General features: G+C 44.6%; 1 long non-coding RNA gene across 1 annotated transcript in view; it reads right to left on the minus strand.

Annotated features, from left to right (window-relative positions):
* Positions 1 to 16,408, minus strand: part of LOC115094070 — a 56,566-nt gene extending 40,158 nt beyond the window's left edge. The window contains exons 1-2 of the long non-coding RNA XR_003857492.1: positions 15,967 to 16,408; positions 15,802 to 15,872 (exon numbers count right to left, since the gene is read on the minus strand). This is a non-coding gene — a long non-coding RNA (uncharacterized LOC115094070). The remainder of the gene's footprint in view (positions 1 to 15,801; positions 15,873 to 15,966) is intronic.
* Positions 16,409 to 27,071: the final 10,663 nt, after the last annotated feature.

Raw genomic sequence — 27,071 nt, forward strand, 5'->3', positions numbered from 1 at the left:
TATAGTAAAGGCCTACCTCCTCACTGAGGATATTTTTTTGGGATGAAAGTCTTTTCCAGGCACTACCTGGTTGTTAAGGATCTACCTCAGAGTTAGAGCAGAAACTTTAAGGAAGCTTTTTTTTTTTTTTTTGGGGGGGGGGGGGGGGGGAGTGCAGCCTGCTTTATACCTGGAAATGGCCACCCCACCCAACCCCCGATCTGAAGACCTGCCGGCATCCTTCTAGGTCAGAGAAGGACTGCAGTGTCCGTAGCACTGCCGGAAGAGTTTTCAGGACAGATGAATAAAAGTATTGTTTACTCCTTGTTCAGAGGAGGTGGTTGTCACCCTCTCCTCTCATTTGGAGACTGGGCAGTGTGCCTGATCTCTATATCAACTACAGACCTTTCCTACTGAGAGGTCAGACAAAAACCTAGGTTGGAGAGAGGAGGATAAAAAAAAAGACTGGAGACCCACTACTGGATCGCCCCCCCAGGACACAGGCACAGGCTGGGTAGAAGGAAACAACCTGTAACTCAGGTAGGACTGTTTCATGCTTTAAGGATATCCCACCCAAACTAGGATTTCCCCAGAGACAGACTAGACACTCAGTGCAGGGGTGTTAGGAATCACCCAGGATCCTGAGTCACAGAGAGAAGAAACATCCAGTTGCAATTTCTATTTACAAGCTGGACATTTATCAAAATTGAATCGATCACTAAATTATTATTCAAACAACTAGTTCTATGTCCTGTTCATCTGTCCCAGTCAAGCAGCACTACAGATAGATACACACTGATTACAGAAGCACCTCACAGCCTGGGCTATAACCAGATCCGTTTCTGGTACCTTGGGATGAGTCCTTTCTGTGGGAGGAAGCTGAAGGGGACAAGGTGCAGAGAAGACAGCCCCAGAGATTTAAAATTTGTGTATCCTGAAGGATAATGCATCTTCAAAGAAAAGGGTTATATATGCAAAATGTACAAATGAGATAGCTAGGTACAAGATGTTACATGAATTTCATTACATTGTAATTTGTTGACCACTGTTCTGTATACTATGTATAACGACTATTTGTATGCCAAAAAAGTAAAGTTGGTTTTTTTTTTCCCATTTAAATTCCACCTTTTATGACACTTCAAAGCAGATTGCATTCAGGTACAGCAGGTACTTCCTTGCCCCCAGAGGGCTTACAGTCTAAGCAATAGAGAATGGAGTGACTTGCCCCAAGCCATGAGGAGCAACAGGGGCATTTAAGCGGCTTCCCTGGTTCACAGCCTGCTGCACTAACCACTAGGCCATTCCTCCCTCTGTGCGGCATGCCTTCAAATAATTCACAAGCCACATTTTTCTGCTCAGCTACACCTTCAGAGCTGTAGCTAATTTTCCCCAGGAGCATCGGGATGACATTGCATGTCCCGATGCTCCTGGGCAGCTTCTTCAAAAGGGCCTGTGTAGCCCACCGACTCACTCACCACCCCCCCCCCCCCCACCTTCCTGAGACAGCCAAAGTAGTTAGAAGTCCCAAATAAAAAGCTTTTACAGTATCAGTGGCGCATCCACCCCCATTCCTAAACCCTGCCCCACTGTGTTGAAAAATAAATTAAAAAATAAAATAGATTCATTACGAGCAAATGTCAGCCAGAGGCCAGCAATTCTATTTTGAAAATGGCCGACTGGACTCAGGGACCTAGAGGGCGCTCCAGAAACCATCAGCCACCACGGACGTTGCAGTGCTTCGTGCTTGGGTCTTTTTTTTTTTTTTTTTTTTTTTTTTAAACACAAGGCGGCAGGTTTTGAGGATGGGGTTAGGTTCCCAACTGCTACTATAAAAAGTTTTATACTGGGGCTTTTAACTATTTTCGCCATGGAAAAGGGGATCTCATAACACTCACAAGGGTTTTTATACTGCCAGCGGAGGGCAAGAGTCAGAGGGCTCTTTAGCCCTTTTAAACGATGGCAGCCCCCAGCGATGTGGGGGTTGGCTTCACACATTGCACTATGGGGTCAGCTAACCTGTGGTATTTTTTTGGGAAGTGAATATGTAAAACTTTAATTTCGGTTTGTTTTTTTTTATTCAGAGGTTTTGTTTTTCAGTTCATTCAATATATTTGTTTCAGTTCATTTCCTGAACAAAAAAACAAAACAAAATAAATACATAAACTGGCTTCCACAAGGCCCTCCAAAACCCTCCCATCCCACAACCACCCCCCTGTGGTGAGGACCTGGGCCTACCCAGCTAGGCTGAACTGCGGAGCCAGAGTCTCCTTAGGCTCCACTGACCCCTACTCCCACTATAAAAATTTAGCCTGGTGCCTAAGCCTCTCTGATCCCTACCCCCAGCTGCAAAATGTTTCCAGGGCTTGGGTCCTCACCGGCCCCCACTTACTCCATCCATGGGGTGCAGCATGGTCTATAAGGCAGGAGTGATGCCTACTCATTCCTACCTTGATGGTCTGCACTTTTAAAAATGTCATCGATATCCTGTGGGCCACCGGCGCCATCACTTTGATGCCCATCTCAGGGACAGACGGTGCCTCATTCTTATATGGCTACATTTTTACAGCTGGATTGGAGGGAGAGGGTCGGAGGAATCCGGGGAGGCCCCGGTTGGGGCCAACTCGGCCCAGCCGGGTAGTTCTGGACCCCCAAGGTTGTTTTTGCAGGGCAGGAGGGGTATGGAGGGCTTCAGGGAAACCAGTTTCTTTTTTCTTGTGAATAAAAAACACCCAAAAGTTTTCAGTTATTTTTGTGGGAGGCCATTTTTAGTTGGAATGAACTGAAAATGGCCTCATTGAAGCTAAAAAGTGCTGAATGGGAACAAACAAATGCACACCTTTAATATTTTATCATTTTGCGTTACCGGGAAAAAAAAAAAGTCATATGCTGTTTGGGCAGAGGAGAGAGAGAGAGTGTGAGATCAATATATCACTGTAAGAGGGGGGCACTTTTAACTCTGAGTGGGGTTTAGGGGATGGGGTTTGGATTTACGTACACAGTAGGAGGTACGACCAGGAAAGTACACAACACTGAAGATTTTCTGTCATTTCAACTGATGCAAGCTGCAAGAGGAGTCAATTTGTACAAACTCCTTCAAACAAGCTAGGTAGAGAGGGCACTGTACAAATAGACTCCTCTTGCAGCTTGCATCAATTGAAATGACAGAAAATCTTCAGTGTTGTGTACGTCCCTGGTCGTACCTCCTACTGTGTATGTAAAACTAATCCCCTAAACCCCATTCCAAGTTAAAAGGCCGCTCTTACTGTAGTATAACTGGAGTGACTTTGATCTCTCTCTTTCTCCTGCTCAAACAGCGTGTGCGATAAAAACCTTTTCCCAGTAACACACTCGCAGTGTATTAATCAGCGCATGAAGCGAAAAATAGCACAGGTGCAATACATTTAATCGCACCTTGCGGCAATTACCTATGCAATGCGGGATCAGGGAAATTAGCCTAACTTTTTTAAATCGCAGGCACTATTTCTGCTATATTTGTAGCATTTTGATAAATCTAAGGACAAGACTAATGTAGGGTTTCATTTTCAGAAAATATTCAGCATAAGTTTAAAAGCAACTTTGCAACAAATCTGAAAAAAATAAAATACATCAGAACTGACTTTAAGATTTGATTGTTTACCAATGTTAACTGTTGCAGACATTAAACTGTCACATCTTCAGTTCATCTCTGAACAGATATTATTGGGTCCCACATTAATCATGGATATTTTGGGAAGATTTTTGTCACTGTATTTTGATATATATTCTGCACTTTAAGGTGCAACAGTTTGACAATGTCTGGTAGGTAAGGAACCTATAGGACAGGTGGTTAGGTCATGCCTGTCATTTCCACTGCCTTATTAAGGAAGTTCTCTCTAAAGACCCAAAGGTTATTTAAGCATTGAAAGTAAAAATCACTAGAGAGATCCTCAATGGGATTTTCTAGATCTAGACAGAGCACCATTCCTTAGCCTTTACCCATCTATATTAGAGTCTGAGAGATCTGAGAATGGGCACTGAATATAATCTATGGCCTGCAGGATCTATTGATAAAACTCTATTTAAAACAAGGTCGCATTATTATTATCAGAGACTGTAGATACTTTTTTAATTTATACCCAGCTTTTTCACAAAGACTTAAAGGATTACAAATAAAAGGCTTAAAGCTTGCGACATCTTCTCCAGCTCTCTGAACCAAAAAAAAGGAGTTGCATCACTTTAAAGACAAATTGGCTAGTATTAGAAAAGCCTCCCCACTTATACAGCTTTCAGGGAAAAAAAAATCTTCCCCTACTCCCACAAAGGATCCAAAGAGCTATGAATAAATGAGTTTACAAAGATGGTGGTAGGATAAAGCCTGAGACAAAGCGAACCCTGCTCCTCATCCCAACCACCCATACAAATTGCCTTCACAGCCTTGGAAATGGATGATACTCCAGAAATAACATCTGAATTGATATCAGAGTTGAAGGAAGACACCCTCTGTATATTAAAGAGAAAAAGGCACTGTCAGAAGATTCCAAAAACAGAAAACTTCTTCTGTTTTCTTGGGACTTATTACTCAAGGCATTAACTTCAGAGCACAAAAAAGATTAAATGCCTACAAAGATCCTCAGCTAGCAGGAATACAAACCAATTCTTAATAGAGATGTGCTTCGGCTGAACCTTTCAGTTTGGCCTTCGTTATCGGCCCGCCGCGGGAAATTTCGGTTTCCCGCAGTTCGGGCATTTTTTTTTCGGCCTCCCCGAATTTCGGGTTAGTGTGCGCCAACTCCCCATTAGCACGCTAAACATTTCAATATATAGAACATTTCAACATATAGAACAATTAACTATTCTGTAACACAACCTATATCTGTCTAGAGTTTAAAAAAAAAAAAAATCCTAAGTGAGAATTCAGATGAAACATCATCAGGCATTTAAATGACGGGGTGGAGCAACTTGATGGCAGGGTGGCACTTTATGTCCGGGATGGCACAGAGTCCAACGGGATAAAGATCCTGCATGAGATTAAATGCACAATCACATCTTTATGGGTAGAAATCCCTTGTGTGTTGGGGAAGAGTATAGTGATAGGAGTATATTACCGTCCACCTGGCCAAAATGACGAGATGGCAGTGAAATGGCAAGAGAAAATAGGGAAGCTAACCAAATTGGTAGTGCAGTAATTATGGGAGATTTCACTTACCCCAGTATTGACTGGGTAAGTGAAACATCAGGAAAAGCTATAGATAAAAAATTCCAGGATGGATAAAAATGACAGTTTTATGGAGCAACTGGTTCAGGAACAAAACTAAACTTTCAAAAGGAAAACTTTGAGAAAATGAGAAAAAAAATAGTTAAAAAAACCCAGCAACCTGAAAGGTGCAGCTAAAAAGGTAAAGAGTGCAACAGGTGTGGACATTATTTTAAAAAAGCATCTTAGAAGCGCACTCCGGATGTATTACACACATTAAGGGAAGAAGGAAGACCAAACAATTACTGGCATAGTTAAAAGGTGAGATGAAAGAGGCTATTTTAGCCAAAAGATCTTCATTCAAAAATTGGAAGAAGGATCCATCAGAAGAAAATAAGATAAAGCATAAGCATTGACAAATTAAATGTAAGACATTGATAAGAAAGGCTAAGAGAGAATTTGAAAAGAAGTTGGCCGTAGAAGAAAAACAACTCACAATAAAAAAAACTTTTCAAAAACAAATCCAAAGCAGAAAGCCTGGGAGGGAGTCGGTTGGACCATTAGATGATTGAGGAGTTAAAGGGAAGATAAGGCCATCACAGAAAGATGAAACAAAGTCTTTGTTTCTGTGTATACTGAAGAGGATGTTGGGGAGATACCTGTTCCAGACGATTTTCAAGGGTGATGAGTCAGATGAACTGAACCAAATCAGGGTAAGCCTGGAAGGTATAGTAGGGCAGATTGGCAAACTAGAATAGTAAATCACCTGGTCCGGATGGTATACAACCCAGGGTTCTGAAGGAACTAAAAAATGAAATTTCAGACCTATTACAATTATTTTGTAACCTATCATTAAAACCATCCACTGTACCTGAAGACTGGAAGGTGACCAATGTAACCCTGATATTTAAAAAGGACTCCTGGGATGATCCGGGAAAATATAGACCAGTGAGCCTGACTTCAGTGCTGAGAAAAATCATGGAAACTGTTAAAAGAATAAAATCACAAAACATTTAGATAGATATGGTTTAATGGGACACAGCCAGCATAGATTTACCCAAGGGAAGTCTTGCCTCACAAATCTCCTACTTTTTTTTTTGAAGGGATGAATAAACGTGGACAAAAGTGAACCGGTAGATGTAGTGTATTTGGATTTTCAAAAGGCTTTTGACAAAGTCCCTCATGAGAGGCTTCTAAGAAAACTAAAAAATCATGGGATAGGAAGCGATGTCCTTTTGTGGATTACAAACTGGTTAGACAGGGGAGAGAGAGTAGGATTAAATGGTCTGTTTTCACAATGGAAAAAGTAAACAGTGGAGTGCCTCAGGGATCTGTACTTGGACCAATGCTTTTCAATATATTTATAAATGATCTGGAGAGGGATACGATGAGCGAGGTGATCAAGTTTGCAGAGTAGTTAATTCTCAAGTGGACTGGGCTAAACTGCAGGAGGACATGGTGAAGCTAAAGATTCAAAATGACAGATTACATTTTGCATCCATTGTATATCCTTTTTTTTTTTTTTTTTTTTTTTTAACTCCTCTCTTGTATACTTGCCCCTATTTCGTAGCCATGCATTACTGACTTGATCCTCATCTCCTCATGACTGCCTAATCACGTCAGGTAAATTAGCTAGACACTCATGACTACATATTACTTCATGTATATTATTTAGAGACTCCACCCAGCTTTCCTGCTTTTCGCTCCTCTAATTTAACTCAAGTATTTTTGTACATAGTGTTAAGTTATTTGTTTTCAAAGTTTTATTTTTATCTTTAAACCTTGCCTAGGTCGCCTGACCATTTCCTTCCACCCCTCCAAGTTTCGCAAACCCTGTTACATGTAACTTTATGCTTCCCTTCAGTTGTGATATATATCTTATCCCCTTGTTATCTGTAAACCGATGTGATATGTCTATGAATGTCGGTATATAAAAGTTTTTAAATAAATAAAATAAATAAATATAGGGAAAAATAACCCTTGCTATAGTTACATGGTGTCAGGCTCCATATTAGGAGTTACCACCCAGGAAAGAGATTGAAACGTCATAGTGAATAATACATTAAAATCGTGGGCCCAGTGAGCTGTGATGGTCAGAAAACAAACAGAATGTTGAATAAAATGGTGGATGTCATAATGCCTCTATCGCCTCTATTCTGGTTGCCACATCTCAAAAAAAGATAATTGCACCGGAGAAAGTACAAAGAAAGGAGACCAAGGAGATAAAGGGGATGGAACAGCTCCCCTATGAGGAAAGGCTAAAGAGGTTAGAGCTGTGCAGCTTGGAGAAGAGATGACTGAGGGGGGAATATGATAGAGGTCTACAAAATCATGAACGGTCTTGAATAAGTTAACGTAAATAGATACTCTCTCAGACAATAAAAGGACTAGGGGGGCACTCAATGAAGTTAGCAAGTAGCTCATTTAAAACAAATCTGAGAAAATTCTTTCACTCATGCATAATTAAGCTCTGGAATTCACTGCCAGAGGATGTGGTTATGGCAGTTAGAGTAACTGGGTTTAAAAAAAGGTTTGGATATTTTCCTAGAGAAGAAGTTCATAAACTGCTATTAATCAATAAGGAATAGTAGCTTGAGATCTATTTAATATTTGGGTACTTGCCAAGTACTTGTGACTTGGATTGGTCACTATTAGAAACAGGATGTTGGGCTTGATGGACCCTTGGTCTGACCCAGTATTTGAACTGACAACACAAGCAAAAGAACATGGTGAACTCTCCACCCCACCTCCACAAAATTGATGAGCTCATTAGTCCTCTCTTCAGTAACAGGGTAGAGAGAGAAGCAGATATGAGGCTATAGCAAACCAAGGAGCACAAATGCTCCTAGCCTACATAATAAGTCCAGATCTATTAGCTGTACTGATGGAGGTAGACCTAGATGCTGCAGCTATCACAAAAACATGCTTCACTGAGTCCCATGAATGAACATGGCCATACAGAGATGTTTAGACAGGATGTTGACTGAAAAGTGAGAGAAAAGTAGCTCTTTATGGACAAAATAGCAAAATGATGAATTCAGGGATAATGGGGAAAGAAAGAGGCAGCGCTGTTGGACATCTTAGAAAGAAGCAATGGAACTTCTGTCTACACCAGTGAGATGTTCAGACATCCAAATCAGATGGAGGAATTGAACAGAGATCTGACTGAAAACAACCAAAAACTGGGAATGAAGGGCAAAGGTTGGTCGGTGGGAGATTTTAATCTTCCAGATGTGAACTGGAATGTTCCACTTGCAAAATCGATGAGAAGCAGAGATCATGAACTCCCTTCAAGGAGCTCTGCTCAAACAAACAATGATGATAGACCACACAAGGGAAGGAGCAATACTGGTCCAATACTTAACAGAGCAAGCATCTTTGATGTGCCAACTGAGGCGGCGTGAAGTCACAAATCTCAAAATGCTGGGATTTCAAAAATACTAACAGAGGTAAAATGGGTACGTACCTTAAGGAGGTTGCTAGAATGATGGCAACTGATCTTTATATCAGGAAAGTAAAGGTAGGAAGAAAAGGAAATGGTACAATTCTTCAAAGAGGTGGCTGAAATAGGGTGAAAAGATTAGTATTCAAGTAGTACAAAGGATCTCAGAAAGAACATAGGGAAGAATAATTGCCAATGCTAAAAGGCCAAGGATGGGTGGGAGAGAGAAGATGGGAATGCTGCTGTGCAGGGAATGGAGAGGGAGACAGAGGAGCCTGCACAGCAAGGAGTGGGTGGGGAGCCAGAAAGAAGGAATGATGACTTCTATTCCTATTTCAGGTCCGCCTGACCATCTCATTGCATTATGTCTGTACTTTTGTCTTCTTGTTTCCGGGATCATTGTCTCTTAACTAAATGATCCTACCTTAAGCGAGTCCTGTAGAAAAATCAATTACAATCACATTTATAAAAAATATTGATTTAAAAGCATCATGGGAATGGTTTAGCAATGTAGAGTTGAGTGTGTTTTTTTAATATAATATTTATAGGTGCATTCCTGAACAGGGGAACAGGTATAATAAATTAAAGGGAGCCAAGTGGCCACAGTGATTCAGGGATGCTTTTTCTGACCCACTCCTGATTGTTCAGGTAGGAGTGTGTTCAGTATGAATGTTTGTTTAAATAATTATTTGTCTAATAAATATTTATATTTTGGAATTGTATGATGGCATTTTGATCAATCTTGTGTAAATAATACATTATCACATATTTATTGTGAATTGCTATAAATAATATATATAACAAGACATATTTCATGAATGTAACTTGCTGAATGGACAATTAAGATGCGATACTGTTTTATTTTTTATTTTTGATTATTTCTCAGAAATTACAGCATCGTGAGGAGGAATAGATGAGTTTGTGTTGGTGACTGGTCTTGTCAAGTTAAGTCCCCTGAAGAAGCCTGACAGGCGAAACAAGGTCCTTGTTGGGACATGAGAGAATGATGCATAAGTAGGACACCTATTAAGAAGATTTGAGGATCAATGGAGTGAATGTTGGCGAGAATTATTTTGAGACCAAGCCTTTTGTCTTGATCTCATAATATTATTAAGCAATAACAAATTATTCCAAATATAGAGGTTTAAACATCTAAGGTGTTCCAATGAAAGGAGACCAATAACCACATTGAAGTAAAAGATCTACTTTATGGTGTTGTTTGTGAGAATGAGGGACAGAGTGAGGTAAGAGGCAAGATTGTACAATGGCGGATATTTATAATGTGAACTAAATTGAGTGGTCCAAAACATTTGTATTAGATGTAGGTAGATTTTATGTAAGGAACTAAATGTATACGATGTCACATTTTCAATAAAATATAGAAGATTTTTATTTGAATAGTGTACTTCTTTGAAGAAATTTAATAGGAAGCAATAGTGCTTTTCTTCCCCACACATTTGTGTGTTGGGTTTTTTTGTATTTATATATATATATATATATATATATATATATATATATATATATATATATATATATATATACACACACACACACACACATATATACACATACATACATACATATACCTTGTCACTTTCCGAATCCCCCATCTCCACACGGGCGGGCGTGCGGTCATCGAGGCGGCGGCGGCGGGAGCCAGCGGGCGGATGGGCGTCCGTTCATCCAGGCGGCGGTGGGAGGGTGGGCGCGCATTCATCCAGGCGGCGGGCGGGCGTTCGATCCAGGCGGCGGTGGGAGGGTGGGCGCGCGTTTATCCGGGAGCCGGCGGGCGGGTGGGCGTGCATTCATCCAGGCGGAGGGAGCCGGCGGCGAAAGCGGCCTCCGGCAGCCCCCGCCAGCAGTGAATGAATGCGCGCCTGTGCAACCCATGCAATTTCGGCACTCAAGGCGTGCCGAAATCGCACGAGTCGCACAGGCGCGCATTCATTTACTGCCAGCGGGGGCTGCCGGAGGCCGCTTTCGCCGCCGGCTCCCTCCGCCTGGATGAATGCACGCCCACCCGCCCGCCGGCTCCCAGATAAACGCGCGCCCACCTCCCACCGCCGCCTGGATCGAACGCGCGCCCACCCACCCGCCGGCTCCCGCCGCCGCCTGGATGAATGCACGCCCACCCGCCCGCCGGCTCCCGGATAAACGCGCGCCCACCCTCCCGCCGCCGCCTGGATCGAACGCGTGCCCGCCCGCTCCCGCCGCCTGGATGAACGGGCTCCCGCCACCTGGATCGAACGCGCGCCCGCCAGCCGGCTCCCGCCGCCGCCACCTGGATGAATGGGCGCCCACCCGCCCGCCGACTCCCACCGCCTGATCGAACGCGCGCCCGCCGGCTCCCGCCGCCTGATCGAACGCGCGCCCGCCGGCTCCTGCCAGTAAGTTTACTTTTTTTTTTTTTTTTTTTTACACTTTATTCCCTTTTGTTTTAATTTTCGCCCTGCGCCTTGCTTCGGGAGGGGGGGGAACCATCCACTTCCTGGTACCTGTCATTTCAAATGTCACTTGAAATGACAGGTACCAGCGCACCCCGGGATACTGTATAGGCGCTGAATATACCGCCTATACAGTAAAAGGGGTTTCGCTTCATGGACGCGCGTTGAGCACGGGTTGGACGCGGCTTGCATTTGCAGGCAATTTGAATAGAGTATCGAGCGGTATGCGAAGAAAACTGTGCGTGCGGGGAACGAGGGTGCGCCCGGCACTGCCGCACTCTTTCTACCGCGGCCTTAGAGTATCGACCTGTTTGTTCTATGTAACACTCCATTGCGATGTTTTGTTCTTTGTAAACCGGTGTGATTTGTAGTCCTTACAGGAATGTCGGTATAAAGAAAAATATTAAATAAATAAATAAATAAATAAGGAAGAGGCAGGGCAAGGAGTGGAAAGGAAGCAAAAGGGGGACTGCTGAACAGGATGGGAGAGAGAGAAGGGTGCTTTGCTGAAGCTACTGCTACCAGAGGGACAGCTGTGCTTTCACCGCCAAAGGGGGTGAGCGCTGTGCCACGGTGGCCACTGCTAAGTAAAAAGGGGAGGGGAGGGAAAGAGTCCACAAGCTACTTTTTCATGGAATAGGTGATGGATGTCTGGAGTGCCATTCACTACCCATTGGTGGAGACAAAAAAAAAAAAAAGGTACCAGAATTTTAAAAAGCAGGGATTCCCTAGAAGAAAGAGTATGGTGATGAAATATTGGGGTAACCTACACAAAACAATAATTCAACCCAAAACAGCAGTGGTGTGACTATGCTGTGCTTTCATGAAGGCTCCAGGGGCACCTGCACAGAGCAGCAAGAAGGCCGGAAGGACCTGTTTTGGGGGTCCACAGTTAAAGCCCGAGTTTCAATGAGCAGCATGGGAGCTGGATTTTTCTTCCTACAAACAGTCCAACTATCCTAGGTGGCTCTGGGGATTATTACAAATCTTGGTAATAAAACACAGGAAACCAGTAAACAAATTCAAAAGGGCATGGGATAAACACTGCGGATCCCTAAAGGCTAGATGTTGGAAATGAAGAAAAGGGTAAACGGGGGTAACCTGCACGGTAACCTGCGGCCTTAACAGAAAGCATGGAAATTACTACCCTTAACCCCTGATGGTTTTAACGCAACTGCAGCATCGCTCTCCGCTTCGACAGCAGAGGGGGGGGGGAAAAAGAGGGAACTGGATTCAGTCAACAGCCGTCGCTGGCTCCCAACTTTTACAGTCCAGGGTACTGATAGACGTTAGAGGAAAAGCACAGGACTGCTTCTACGGCTAAGTCCAAAAGCAAAGCACGTTCAAGCAGCAGCATTGATCAGGAAGGCTGCTCACCCTGTAAAAATGTTGCTAGCACTAATGTTGTTGTGGGTTGCACAATTGCTTGGTTTTGATTGTAAATATTACTGCCCTTAACATAAAGCTTATGGATAACCGGCACAGAGCGACAGATACTTCCATAAGAAGCTTGCTGGGCAGACTGAATGAACCATTTGGCCTTTTTCTGCTGTCGCTACTATGGATGTTGGCTTACATATTGGTCTTTTAAGAAGCAAAGCAGAAGATAGCAAGGTCGGAAATGATCTACTAGTGGAAGAGGTGGAGGCCACCACTAACAGATGATTTGTGACTTGAACAGAACAAGTTAGTGGAAGCTGCAGAGTATAAGATTGTTCAAATAAAACAAATAAATGTAGGGCATGCTTGGGACAAATATGAAAGCCAGCATGGAGGAGGTGGAGTTGGTGTTTGGTAATGTATATGTGCATCTACCCAAAGAGGACAAATATCAACTAGGCAGACTGAATGGCCCATTTTGGTCTCTCTCTGCCACCATTTACTATGTTACCATGTAAAAATCATGACATACAGTAAAGTTACTAAATTACAAAGGCAATATAAATGTAAAAAAAGTGTACCCACTTTAAAACAAAATATTTCCCCATTACAAAATATCCAGAACAAAATCCATACCAATTCCTCCCCCCCTTCCCCCCTTTCATATCCCACTCCCTCTCACAAAGGGATTAGGGCATAACTAAACACCTCTCTCCTGCCCAAACCTCTCTCACAAAAAAGATGGGGTAAATGCTCCCATCCACCTCCTCAAAAGATGGAACTGAATCTAAACAAAACTTTACCCTACAGCATCTATTCAAGATACATTCTCACCCCGTACCACCTTCCAACATTCCTCCCCCTCCTCAAAAAAAAGCAAAAAATCTCTAATACACCCGACATGAAAGCAAAGTGGCTGAATGCCAAATGGCTGGTGCTATATCTTAGCTACTGTACCTCATCTCCTGAAGCCTTCTATATTTTACCTGGGCAAAAGAGAGGTCAACTTCCAGCCCAGTTTTCTCACTCATTCTAACTGGAAAATATCCAACATATCCAACTGCCCAGCACCTACCAGCCTGGGGAGAATGGGATGGGAAGAAGAGTATTCAGATGGAATCTGTCCTGGGGTGGGGCAGAGGCAAGAATGCTAGGCCCCTCCCCCCACAGAACTGGAAAGTGGACACAGCTCTGATTCTTCAAGTTTCCAGTTCAATTTCTATCTTCATGGTTCTATTTCTAAAAACTGTGGTCCCTTATTCTATGTTTGGCAAGGCTCTCTCTCTCTCTCTGCATGTGTGGCAATGGTGAAACATTGCAATATTTAAATTATATAAATAAAATATCTTAGCAATACCATCCAACATGCGGAGTGCAGCCAATTTGTTTACAAGAATCTTATAAAACAAATAATCACCAACAAACACCATAACACACGGCTCGACAGTTATAAAAATCAATGTATACATCCCTAACATGATAGTAACTCTCTAAACATACTGACCAGGACTGCAAGAGAAAGGTAAATCGCCTATCAATCTGATTTGAGAAGGCTTCTTGACCACAGAGTTTTCACTTCCTTCTGGAACTTTTTTATATCAGCTTCCTTACTAAGGACTCCAGGAAGGCTATTCCAAAGGGTCAGGCCGAGAGCACAAGATGCCCTACATTTTGTTAGAAAAACACTAACAAAACTGTATAATGATCTGTAGCAGTCCAGCTTATTATTTAAAAAGTCTTACATACATACCGCACCCTACAACAGTATGACCCAGAACAGTTTCCAAAGTGATATGCACAGTATAAAAAACATATCATACAAATCATGACAGATAATGACATACTGTAAAAACTGAACTAAAACATTCTGCTATGATGTTGTATGCTCTTGATATGTACCAGGAAGCTTGTTCTGCTTTCCCAGTATGAGGTGAATTGGTGTACTATTTTTGCAAATCCTGGATATTTGTAGCAAAAAAACCTGCCATATCATAATAGCACTAAAGGTTACAAGTGCGTTTTTGGCAGGGTTTTTTGATCCATAACAATGCGTCCGTTAGTGGAGAAAGTATGCTTTGCTGTTAATGAGATCTAGAGCCGAATTAGTTTAATATAATAGAATCAGACACTCAGTTTTCAACCCCTACTGCTTAACAAGGAAGGCCCAGAGTTAAGAATAAGCAACTGCCATGTCTCCATCTGGGCCTGCTCCCTCCATGAACAGGCCCACAGCAGCAGCTACTTAAACTATTTTAATGTGGGTCCTGAGTGCCCTCAAGTGTTGAGAGGCCCAGTAACACCCCATTGCTCACACAGGTTTCCATGATAACAGGAAGCCTGTGCAGAAAGAGGGGGCAGAGTACCACTGGGCCTGTCAACACTTGAGGGCGCCAGGCCCTACACTAAGTTTTTGGGGGTTTTTTTTTTTAAGAAGCTGCTGCAGCGCTAAGACTCGTCAGAGGATCCCTGCACTTCTGATGACCTAGACCTAGAGGGATGGAAGCAAACCCCCTACACCCTAGGAATATTTCTGAGGGGGGGACCTCCTCCTGTCCCAACCTGGCTTATGGGCACCAGTTCATTAAATCCAGCCCTATAAACAATCAGCTGGGGAAAAGGTTAAGGGTCGCATCCATATCGATCCAAGGGTCACAACTGTGTCCGCGTCTAAAATCAATGTTCTCTGTTTGGGAGGAATTTTTCAATTTAAAAATCTCCCAGCGCGCGCTATCGTGCAGAGGGGGTAACTCTTTCCACTTTGCCTCGGGCTCCAAATTGTCTGGCTAGGTTTCTGGTGGGGGACGACCTCCTCCTCCCCCGGCTTTTCATTAGTTTCCAGCGAGGAGCCCCTCCTCCACGCTTATCAGCCCTACAGCGGTCCAAGTAATTTAAGGAAGGTAGCTCGCCGGCGCTGGCTTACAAAAGGTTCAGACGGAAACCCTGCGGAAAGAAGGCTGATCAGCTGCTGGACGATTTTCCGACTCTACGGTTTTTTGGGGGGCGGGGGGGGGGTTTCCCCTTTTCAAATTCTACTTGTTCCTTCCCTTAGATGTCTATATCCAAACACACACACAACGAAACTCCTAAAAAAAAACTTACAGAAACTTTTACATTACATGGTCCCAAAAAAAAGCAAAAGCCAGCTTGAATGCAAGCCATGTGTTTAAGAGACCAGTGGCCGAGCGCCGGGGGCCAGAAGTTAAGGAGGCACAGTGGGGTTTAATTACAGAGCAAAGCTCGCATCAAAAGCTTCTGGACATATTCCCACTGCTTAACAAACAAGTTGAACTGAAACTTTCTTGCAAACTTTTTCTTTTACAGACATACTTTTTTTTTATTTTTTTAAATCCGGTGGCGGCAGCAAGCGAGAGTCTCTTTCTTACCTGGGCTCTGGGCAACAGCCGTACAAGCAAGAAGGACCAACGGGAGGAGGAATCGGAGTCGCCGTGGACACCTACGGGCAGGGAACAACCGTTAGCAAAAAACAAATCTCACTCGCAAAGTTGCTCAGCTCCAGGCACGAGGCGACCCGCGGTGCCGGAACTTACCTGCCAGGCATCGCCGTGCAGAGGATGGGAAACGCAGGAGACTTTAAGAGCCGCAGAGCCCGCCACTAACGGGGGTGAAAGAGCTGAGAGAAAACAAGAGAGCCGGCAGCTGTACTGCGGGTAGGTTAGAGACAAGGGGAGTAACTGGGTCCTAATGCTAGCCCAGTAACACACACAGAGTGTGCTCCGCTTTTCCCACTGCACGGCGCCGAAGTAGTACTAGGTAATGCAATTTACTAAAATGATCTTAAACAGCCCTTATCGTATCGAGAACAGCATAATGGCCTAATGTCTGTCTTGTAACACCCTGAGAAGCCTTTCTTATAAAGTACAGAAAAAGCACAGACAAGTCCCAATATCTAATTTTATATATAAATATAAAATACATAAGACCATCTGAGCTTCCCAAACACAGAGCAGGGCCTGTTACTACCGTAGTGCCTGATATAATACACTGAAACGTATCCGTCCTCCCCATACAGAGAAAAGTGACTCCCAATGTTTGACATAGCATGCTGAGACCTGCTAAAACTATACCAGGCAAAGCAAAATCTAGCCAAGTGACTGCCTTATGTAACAAGTTAAAAAGTAAGCGTGATAGTGGGTATCGTACCTAACAATAATCTAAAGCAGTGGTTTGCAATTAATCTGCAATAAATATGCTTGAGATTCATTTGTATGCATTGCTTCCATTGCATGCAAAATAATCTCATGCATATTCATTGTGGATAACCTTAAAATAGAAGAAGTTTGGGAATTATGTCTAAAAATAGTTTGGGCCCTCCCATACAGAGCAGAAAGAGCAATATGAGGGTTTCTCCCCATTCAGAGGAGCAGGAAGAATTGACACCATACATGGTAGCACGTTGAGAAGTGTTCAGTATCTCACATTCAAAGCAGTCTAGCTCCTAATGAAAGACATGATATAACATGCTTAGAGTTGCCAACCTGCCTCCATATCACGAGTCCAGTCCTTGTTTTATGTTCCCCACCCCCCAAGGCATTTTGCAATAGAATAAGGATTAGTCTACATTGGAATGTCAAGCAGATAACCAGAACTGGGAAAGGAACCCAGTCTTGGTTTTCTGTTTGGCTTAAGGTGACCATATGGTTACTTGTGCAAGGGAAATAAGCTGAACTAGTTCTGGTTTTATCTTATTTCATCCATTTCCCTCTAGTTCTTCTGTTATCCAAAAAGTAAATAATTTATTAACATTTCCCGTTCTAGTCCTCTCATGATTTTGTAAACCTCTATCATATCCTCCCTCAGCCGTCTCTTCTCCAAGTTGAACAGCCCTAACCTTTTCCTCAGCTTTCTCTTCTCCAAGTTGAACAGCCCTAACCACTTTAGCCTTTCCTCATAGGGGAACCGTTCCACCCCATTGACACAGCCTAGTTGGGACAGGCGCTGCAACTCCACCTGTTCCAGCCTCATTCCCCAAGGGTTGAGCCTTTGGGTTCCAGGGGCTGGAAGGTTTAAAAGACGAGGCCCGGGTCCAGTCCAAGGGTTGATACAGGCAGTGAGACGACGGAGTTCGGGTTCAAGCCAAGGGTCAAGGTGGGCAGGGGGAAGGCAAAGTCTGGCTTCAAGTACAAGGATCGAGGCAGGCGGCAAGTGAGAGTGGTCAGGATCTGTAACAGAGGTCAACGCCAGCAGAGTAGACCAAGACAAACAAGATACCAGAGCATATAGAAAGACATGGTTTAATGGAACACAGCCAGCATGGATTTACCCAAGGCAAGTCTTGCCTCACAATTCTGCTTCATTTTTTTGAAGGAGTTAATAAACATGTGGATAAAGGTGAACCGGGAGATGTAGTGTATTTGGATCTTCAGAAGGCGTTTGACAAAGTCCCTCATGAGAGGCTTCTAAGAAAACTAAAAAGTCATGGGATAAGAGGCGATGTCCTTTCGGGATTACAAACTGGTTAAAAGACAGGAAACAGAGAGTAGGATTAAATGGTCAATTTTCTCAGTGGAAAAAGGTAAACAGTGGAGTGCCTCAGGGATCTGTACTTGGACCGGTGCTTTTCAATATATTTATACATGATCTGGAAAGGAATATGACGAGTGAGTTAATCAAATTTGCAGATGATACAAAATTATTCAGAGTAGTTAAATCACAAGCAGATTGTGATAAATTGCAGGAACATTCGTCACATTTCCAAAGGGGTTTTGAAGTTGAAGATATCCACAAACACAAGGGACTAGTTCACTTGGTGAAGTCAAATTCATTGGTAAAGCTGAACTTTCCCCATAACCAGGAGTTGAAGGCAAAGCCCTAGGAACTGGGGTTTGTGGGAGAGATGATATTTTAACATAACCTGATTTAGACATAGGGCATCTATAACAACTGAAACACAGCATTCAAAACCTTGCACCTCTTGCACTCCCACGTGCCAGAACTGACAGATGTATTCATGTAGGAATTGGGAAATCCTGTGGGTTCTAACAACTCAGAAACATTTTCTCTAGACTTACTAGACAGACAAGAAGTCCTGGACCCGCTGCCATGGGGATGGTATGGCCTCATCATCCTGTTGCAGTTGAGAACCCAGCTACGCTGGGGAACCCCCATAGAAACAGTCCAGGGCTACAGGGCAAGACATAACTAAACTAGGTGATCTTCTGTCTATGCCAGCTGCTTCCCCTGCAGGTCAAGCCCTTGGGTTTTGGTGGCTGGCAGGACTTAGACAGGGGCTTGGACTGAGGCTAGTGCTCGACTGGGGACTGGGGCTGAGGCAAGGCTGGAACCAAATGCAGGCATGGAATTGGAGTCTGGAACCAGATGCAGGATGGTGTGGCACACTGAAGCAGCTCCCCTATGAGGAAAGGCTGAAGAGGTTAGGGCTCTTCAGCTTGGAGAAGAGACGGCTGAGGGGGGATATGATGGAGGTCTTTAAGATCATGAGAGGTCTTGAACGAGTAGATGTGACTCGTTTAGTTACACTTTCGAATAATAGAAGGACTAGGGGGCATTCCATGAAGTTAGCAAGTAACACATTTAAGACTAATCGGAGAAAATTCTTTTTCACTCAACGCACAATAAAGCTCTGGAATTTGTTGCCAGAGGATGTGGTTAGTGCAGTTAGTGTAGCTGGGTTCAAAAAAGGTTTGGATAAGTTCTTGGAGAAGAAGTCCATTAATGGCTACTAATCAATTTTACTTAGGGAATAGCCACTGCTATTAATTGTATCAGTAGCATGGGATCTTCTTAGTGTTTGGGTAATTGCCAAGTTCTTGTGGCCTGGTTTTGGCCTCTGTTGGAAACAGGATGCTGGGCTTGATGGACCCTTGGTCTGACCCAGCATGGCAATTCCTTATGTTCTTATGATAGGACACTGGAACAGGCTGGAACCTGGAACACTGGGGTAGGCTGGGTCACTGGAGCAGAACAGGACAAACAAGACAAAGACTAGACCAGACAGGTAACACAAAAGGCCTAGGGAGGCCACTGAGCAAGGCAAAAGCAGAAGGCCTAGGGAGGTAACTTGAGCAAGGAAAAAGCTGAAGGCTTGAGAAAGCCACAGAGCAAAACTTGGAACAAGAAGGCTTAGGGAAGCCACAGAGCATTCAGAGACATGGGGCCAAGTAGTAAGCTGAGTAGACTTAATGACAAGGCCTGAGCATAACCAGAGACAGGGTTAAATAGTCTGGACCCTGTTGAGTCATGGGACCACAGTGAATATGAGTGAAGAGAGGGTAAGAGCAGCTCCCCAAGGACCTCTGGTGGTTGGGAGGCTGCATAACAGACAGAATCACAACAGAAATTCCAGGGGTGGGGGACGACTCACTACCAACATCAGGAAATATTTCTTAATGGAGAGGGTGGTGGATGCCTGGAATACCCTTCCGGAAGAGCTGAAGGCAAACAAATACAAAAGGGCATGGGTTAAATACTATGGATCTGTAAAGGCTAGATATTGGAAATAAAAAGAGTGCATGGGGGTAACCAGCATGGAGTGGCAGTTACTACCTTTAACAGAAGGCATGGGAACTATTACCCTCAACCAGTTAGCTTTGATGGGCCCGATATTCAGCCGTATCCTTCTAACTTAGCCAGCTATAACATACCCAGCTAAATGACAAGGGATATTCAGCGGCTCGGCTATGCCAGTGAATATCCGTGCACAAATTGCTCTTTAGCCGGATCAGTTATATGTGGCTAAGTTAGACCAAGTCTATGGCTAGTCTAACTTATCCAATTAAGTTAACCAGATAAGTAGTGCTGCTCTGATCCACTTACTGCCCGCCCGCATTTTATGTGGCTAAAAGGAAACCGAATAAGTGACTTATCCGGCTATCGAGCAGCTGCTGAATTTATCAGAAATCCATCAATGAAACCCTTCAGTACTGGGAAAAATGTCTGACATCCATCAATTCTCTCCTCTCCAATCTACATCTAGCACTCAACGCCTCTAAAACTGAAATCCTCATCCTAGCAAATCAACCAATCGACTCGATCCACCAAATGATCCAAAATACCTCACAAAATTACACACTGCCACCCAGTGTCAGAGATTTAGGTGTCTCCCTAGACAATCAACTAAGCTTCAAACCTCACATTAAATCACTCCTAAAAGGGGGCTTCTATAAACTTCAAGTCCTCAAAAAACTGAAGCCCCTTCTCCACGCCCACGATTTCCGCACTGTTATGCAAACCACTATACTATCCATACTCGACTATTGTAACTCCCTTCTCTTAGGCCTCCCAGCCTCTACCATTAAACCCCTTCAAATCCTTCAAAATTCCATGGCAAGAATCCTAACAAACACCAGAAAAACTGACCATATCACTCCTATTCTCCAAGACCTCCACTGGCTCCCCATCACCTTCCGTTCCCAATACAAAACACTTACCATCCTCCATAACACACTATACAATAACAACTCACCCTGGCTTGAAGATATGCCACAATTCCGCCAAGCTAATCGCCCCACTAGAAACTCCCTTGCTGGCACTCTCCAAACCCCTTCACTTAAAGTTGGACACCTCACCACCACCAGGGATAGAGCCTTCACCATTGCGGGCCCCACCCTCTGGAATTCCCTCCCCGCCAAACTCCGCCTAGAACCGTCCCTGAGCCATTTCAAAAAAGGAATCAAGACATGGCTCTTTCAACAGGCATACCCCAATTCCTCTCAAACCTAGTCCTTTCCCTCATTGAACCCTCTCAGCTCCCGCTCAACCTACCTACCTTCTCCCTGACCTCCCCTATACCTTCCCTGTACCCCTTCCTCCCTACCCCGCCCTCTTCACCCTTTAGCAAGCTCTCCCTAAAAATACCCTTGCTCAGTTGTACCCCTGTTTCCCTCCACACCCCCCTGCTCCTTTTTCCCTTTCCCCTCTCCCTTCCCGCTCCCTCCTTCTTTTTCCTCCCCCCTGCACCAGCATTTATCTGTATATACGTGCACTTGCCTCCTTTCATACTGTAAATAAGTTCTATATGCTAAGTTCTTAAGTGCACATGCCTCCTTAGCATTGTTTATAGTTCACTTGCATATCTAACCCTAGCATGAATGCAAAAGTTGTAACTCTGCTCTTTGACTCTCTTCATCTGTACTTTTATATATTATCCAGTTAGCCCCCTTCCCCGTTTTTTGTAATTTCCTTTCTCAGTTACTTGTAAACCGACGTGATGTGTCCTACGAATGCCGGTATAGAAAAATGTTAAATAAATAAATAAATAAATCTGGCTGAATGTGTTTTGATTATTCCACCCAATCTTTTTGACGTAACTGCAACATCGATCCATGCTTTGACAGAAGGGGGGAAAGGGGAATTGGATTCAGAAAACAGCAAATGCTGGGCCCCACCTTATACAGTCTGGGGTACTAATATGTAGACATTAGGGGAAAAAATCCACAGTATCGGGGAAGAGTAGTTCTGCATGTAATATATGCAAACCAAGGGAAACGAGCAGAATAGTTCAGAATCCACACATTTGTTTGAGTAAGGCAATTACTTATTTATTGTGGCGACTCCACAGTTTTTAATGCAAAACAATTCTTTTAAGTTTCAACAAATCCTCCGACACGGTATCCGTGTTTCGCCTTACGGCTGCATCTGAAGGGACGGCAACAAATCTTAATAATTCTAAGAAGCAAAACAGAAATAAACACAGGTGTAGAAACTCAATAAATCAATGGGGAATACCTTCAATATACAAGAAATTAATTAACATACCTGAGATGTTACAGCGTACAGCATGTCTGGGAGTGCACAGTACAAACATAACAGAGATCCCTTTAAAGTTAGAAAATGGCACGAAAACATTTCCTAGCCAATCAGAAGAGGGTAGGACCTGAAAGAAGACTACCTATACATGTCATGTGAAAAAACACCACTACTCAATTCATTGTTTAACCCGTGAGGCAAAAGACAGTTAAAGGTATATATCCATTTTTATTCCCTGTGGATGAGCATTTCTGAAAAATGTACCCTTATCTACACATCATGGCAGGAACCTCGGGGGCGTCCCCACCGCATGACATTTATACCTCTGGGTATTTCAGCCTCCGTTCTGCTCAGAACGAACGAGTTAGCAAGGACTTCGGTTTAGCTACTCTGACCGCTTCTAAGCTGCACGCTTAGACTCCTCGCTACCCTCTGGGGTATTTGCTCCTGAAGAAGCTCTGGGCACCCGCTCCTCGGGGGCCTCTCACTTCCAACTAACCCTTCAGGGTCTTCTATTACTAATTAAGACAACCACTCCTCGGGGTCTTTCTTCTCTTACAGGATCAGCTGTGTTTCCTGGTACTCGCTCCTCGAGGGCCTATCCAGCTCAGTGGTATCCTGCATCATGGACCGGTGGTCCCACCTTTACCAACCACCAGGAGGATTCCTGCACTACTCTTCAGTGAGTACCTCTATGATCCAGCTCTCCATTTCCACCCACCAGGTTCGAGTTATCCCGCTCTGCGAAACACTACCAACCTTGTACATCTGGGTGAGACTTTCCATCTGAGGCTGTCTGAATGTATTGGCACCTTGCTGGACTTCAGTGCCATCTCTTCCTGCACTATTACCATCTATCTACAGCAGTACAATAAAACTTTACATCTCCAGTGTCTGCTCTCTGAGTCTAGCCTATCATTGTGGTTCCTCAAGGGGCCCCTCCCTGTGGGAGGAGTCATCTCCACAATGACTAAGAGTCTACACTATGCCTCAAACTCAACAGATTGCTAACTCCATGGACTCGGCTCAGCTCGCGGCCTTGCAGGCCATTCCTGGCCTAGCCCAGAACAACAGAATTCTCTGGAAAGCCTAGCTACTGCCTTCAATCAGTTGCATACTCAGCTGAATACTTCAGCAACTCCAGTGAAAGAATCACTGTGTCCAGTGGTGACCATCAAGACCACTGTTCCTTTATCCACACCTACCCACTTCACAGGTGAAGCTAAGATGTGTAGAGGATTTGTTAATCAATGCAGTATGCATTTTTCTTTACAGCCTACCCTCTTTCCCACAGAAGCATCCAAGACCACTTACATCCTATCTTTTCTAGAAGGACGAGCCTTGGCTTGGGCTTCACCGTTATGGGAATGTGAAGATCCTATCCTGAATGACGTACCAGGATTTCTAAAACTTTTCAAGTCTGTTTTTGATGACCTGGCTTGCCAGACCGTTGCTGGATCTGCCTTGCTTAATCTCCAGCAAGGTAATAAGCCGCTCACAGACTATGTGATCGAATTCTGCATGAGATTACCATCAAGGACCGGTATCCCCTGCCCTTAATTTCTGAACTGTTTGACAGGCTCCAAGGAGCTAAGATATTCTCCAAACTGGACCTGAAAGGAGCTTACAACTTGGTGCATATTCGTGAAGGAGACGAATAGAAGACTGCTTTTAACACCTGAATATCTCGTCATGCCCTTCGGTTTGAGTAACGCACCTGCAGTCTTTCAAAATATGATGAATGATATCTTACGGGACTTACTATATCAATGCGTAGTAGTATATCTCAATGATATACTGATCTTTTCTCAAGATCTGCAAACTCATCAAGAGGATGTCAAGAAAGTCTTAAGACATCTGCATGAGTACCACCTATACGCAAAGCTTGAAAAGTGCGAATTTCACAAGGAGTCTGTATCTTTCCTGGGCTACATTGTTTCTAAGAACGGGTTTCAGATGGACCCCAAGAAATTAGAAAGTATCCAGGAGGGGGCACTGTTGAGCAGCCGATGAGAGCAGTCGTGTAGCTGCTGAGCTCCACTCCCCCGGAAGCCCTCTTCCCGCCGAAATCAGTGCAAACGCAGCAATTTCTACATAAAAATTATTTAAATAGCGCCCGCTTTTGACTACACCTTAGCCCCGATGGCCACGAAGCGGAGGACAGCAGATTTGCGGCAATATTCGTATGGCAAGTTAGCCCCGGACCCTGAACAAGATGGCGGCCCCGACGGGGACAGCACCGCGGGCACTGATGAGAATTTCCTGGCACCGCTTGATTCGAACGCAAGTACAACAGCTGCTTCGGAGGGTACTCCTCTCACCCGTGAGGAAGCGAGACAATGGTTTATTGACCTCCGGGGTGATATGAAACAGCACAAACGTGAAATCATGGACTCGGTGGCAGAAGTGAAAGAAGGCCTAGCAGCCCTCGGGAATCGGGTAGATGAAATTGATAATCGAGTCGACTCCCATGGGGAGGCCTTAAATACTGTGTATTCTCAAGGGCTACAACACAGTGCAGATATCGCAGCGCTTCAAGAGAAAATCGAGGACTTAGAAAACAGGAACTGGCGCCATAATCTTCGCATCAGGGGGGTACCGGACACCCAGGAGTTTACTGATGCCAAAATGGTGGCCCAGCAAATATGCCTGCACATACTCTCAGAAAATCGGGACAGTGCTAATGACTCTCTGCCAGCACTTTCAGAAATATTATTGGATCGTGCACACAGGGCCTTGGGGCAACGCAGAGACAAGCAACCGTGGGATTTAGTAATCTGTTTCCATAGTTTTCAGCTCAAAGAGAGAGTTTATTCTGCCTCCCGTTTAATGAAGGAGATAACTTGGAAAAACCATCGTGTTACCATCTTTCAAGAGTTGGGATCTGAAAGGTTTAGGTGTGGAAGTTCTTTAGCCAGATGGAGGCTGAGGTCATCAGAAGAGCAGGATCTTCTGTAAGTGAACGGGGGTTGAGGGGCATGGGTATTATGGGTTTCTGTTATTGAAAAGGTAGTGGTGATAAGAGAGTGATCCGACCAAGGGACAGGGGTGCAAACCAGAGGGGATGAGTGCGTGATGCCTGAGTTTGTGAAAATGAGGTCCAGGGTGTGGCCTGCTTTGTGAGTGGGCTTGTTGATTATCTGTTGGAAGCCCATGGCTGTAAGTGTGGAGAGTAAGGCTTCACAGTTGGTTGTGAGTGTGGTGTTGTTGACATGAAGGTTGAAATCTCCCAGGATCAAGGCGGGGGAATCCAGGTTAATGTGTTTTGCAATCAGTTCAATTAGGAGGGAGGCATCAGAATCGAGGAGTCCTGGAGGGGCATAAACTAAGAGGATTTGGAGTTGGGTTGTTTTGAAGAGGCCTATTTCTAGTTTTGAATCCGATTTTACTGGGAGTTGGAAGACTCTCAGCTCTTTTTTGGATGCTAGAAGTAGGCCCCCTCCCCTTTTCTTTAGTCGAGGGAGGGAAAAGAAGTCGTACATCTGCGTGGGGAGTTGATTGATTAGGGCTATATCAGTTGGTTTAAGCCAGGTTTCCGTTATATATATGAGGCAATGGAGGGTAAAGTGACTTGTCCAAGGAGCAACAGTGGGGCTGATATAGAAATACAAAGTCAGATACCTTTTAGGAATTGAACCATCAGCTTCAAAATAGGAAATACACCTGGGGTCATCTGATTGCCTCAAGTAGTTAGTGTGCAAAGCAATTGGGAAAGCTAATAGTACACTTGGGTGCATAAAAAGGGAGATTACTAGTAAGAAGAGGAAGTAATATTACCTCTTGCCAGGTTTCTGGTGAGATCCCACCTTCAGAATGTTGCGCAAGAGGTGGACCCTTGGGCTGAGGTGGGGTTGACGCTACCCGTAGGGGAGGCCATACGGGTCCCCACCATTGGTAGGTGGAACTGGCTGACTGATGGTGACTGACGGAGGCTGGCTGGAGCTTCGCCAATACCAGCCCTCGTTCCCCGTGGGTTGAGCCTTTGGGTGCCAGGGCCAGCTGGAGTTAGGTGGGCCTCCGTCCGAGGTCTTCTGGGAGATGATAGGAAAGTCAGCCAGGGGCCAGCAACGATGGAAGTGGAGAGTCTGTACTGGATGAGGCGGAGTCCCGGAAACCTGGTTGCCAAAAGGAACAAGAGTCAGCAAGGGGTGCCCAGGTAAAAGCAGGCCAAAGCCTGAAAGGCCAAGTCCAGTGTTGAGACTGTAGAGGAATCGTAGAACAGGCTGAAATCATGGCAGGCATCAAGCAAGGAGCAGTGGCAAGGCAAGGCAGAGGTCAGGTCCAAAAGATGATCAGTAGCGTGGTCAGGCAAAGTAGAGGTCAGGACTAGGAGAAGATCAATGTCGTGGTCAGGCAAAGCAGAGGTCGTGTCCAGGAGAAGATCAATGGCGTGGTCAGGCTAAGCAAAGTTCGGGTCCAGGAGAGGATCAGTCTGTAAAATAGTAGAGTAAGACAAAGCACAGGAACCATGAGAAGATGAAACCAGAACCAGGAACACGAGGACATCACCAGAGGATGCAACGAAGTACATGTCCAGCATGGAGACCTGTTGCAAAGGTGACTAACAGGAGCTGGAGCCAGCTTTATATACCGGAGCCCAATGATGTTATGATTCGGGATCGCGGGTTGGATTCCCGCCACGGCTCCCTTAAAAGGAACAGAGATGCACTCGCATGCGCCTAGGGAGCGGCGAGGCACAGGATGGCGGTATTTCTCCGCGGACCATGCAGGGAGGCCTGCCGTGGAGCACAGGTGTCTGCCAAGGAGACACCAGCACTGGGGACAGCTCGAAGTTGGAGGCGGCGGCCCACCGCTACAAGGGAAGTGGAGCCAGATGCTGGAACAGGCAGACGAGGGTAAGAGGGCCTGGCCACGGGCCTGCAGCGGCCAGCACTCGCAACACAGAACTGTGTTCAGTTCTGGAGAC

The sequence above is a fragment of the Rhinatrema bivittatum genome, chromosome 6 (genome assembly GCF_901001135.1).
Source record: "Rhinatrema bivittatum chromosome 6, aRhiBiv1.1, whole genome shotgun sequence".
NCBI lineage: Eukaryota > Metazoa > Chordata > Amphibia > Gymnophiona > Rhinatrematidae > Rhinatrema > Rhinatrema bivittatum.